A 1,188-nucleotide genomic window follows, 5' to 3' on the forward strand; every position below is an offset into this window, starting at 1 on the left:
AACACCTATAATTCTTCATGGAGAAATCATCCAAATCTTTCATGGAAGGATCAACAGAGACCTCAACAAGGTTTCAACAACAATAATGGTGAAGGAAACAGGTTTAGCAATGGCAAGCCCTTTCCATCATCTTCTCAGCAACAGACAGAGAGTTCTAAGCAGAACACCTCTGACTTAGCAACCATGGTCTCTGATCTAATCAAAACCACTCAAAGTTTCATGACTAAAACAAGGTCCTCCATTAGAAATTTGGAGGGACAAGTGGGTCAGCTGAGCAATAAAATTACTGAACTCCCTCCTAGTACTCTTCCAAGCAATACAGAAGAAAATCCAAAAGGAGAGTGCAAGGCCATCAACATGGCCGAATTTGGAGAGGAGGAAGAGGCAGTGAACGCCACTGAGGAATACCTCAATGGACGTCCACTGGCCGCCAATAAGTTCCCCAATGAGGAACCATGGGAATCTGAGGCTCAAAATGAGACCATAAGAGATTCCATTGGATTTACTTCTGCCATTCATGAGCTCTGATGAGTATTCTTCCTCTGAAGAGGATGAGTATGTCACTGAAGAGCAAGTTGCTAAATACCTTGGAGCAATCATGAAGCTAAATGACAAGTTATTTGGTAATGAGGCTTGGGAGGATGAACCCCCTTTGCTCACGAAAGAACTGGATGACTTGTCTAGGCAGGAATTACCTCAAAAGAGACAGGATCCCGGGAAGTTTTCAATATCTTGTACCATAGGCACCATGACCTTCAAGAAGGCCTTGTGTGACTTAGGGTCAAGTGTAAACCTCATGCCCCTCTCTGTAATGGAGAAGCTAGGGATCTTTGAGATGCAAGCTGCAAAAATCTCACTAGAGATGGCAGACAATTCAAGAAAACAAGCTCATGGACTTGTAGAGGATGTTCTGGTAAAGGTTGAAGACCATTACATCCCTGCTGATTTCATAGTCCTAGAGACTGGGAAATGCATGGATGAATCCATCATCCTTGGCAGACCCTTCCTAGCCACAGCAAAGGCTGTGATTGATGTTGATAGAGGAGAGTTGATCATTCAAGTGAATGAAGAATCCTTGGTGTTTAAGGCTCAAGGATATCCCTCTGTCATCATGGAGAGGAAGCATGAAGAGCTCCTCTCAAAACAGAGCCAAACAGAGCCCCCACAGTCAAACTCTAAGTTTGGTGT

Source organism: Arachis duranensis, chromosome 7 (genome assembly GCF_000817695.3).
Source record: "Arachis duranensis cultivar V14167 chromosome 7, aradu.V14167.gnm2.J7QH, whole genome shotgun sequence".
Classification (NCBI taxonomy): domain Eukaryota; kingdom Viridiplantae; phylum Streptophyta; class Magnoliopsida; order Fabales; family Fabaceae; genus Arachis; species Arachis duranensis.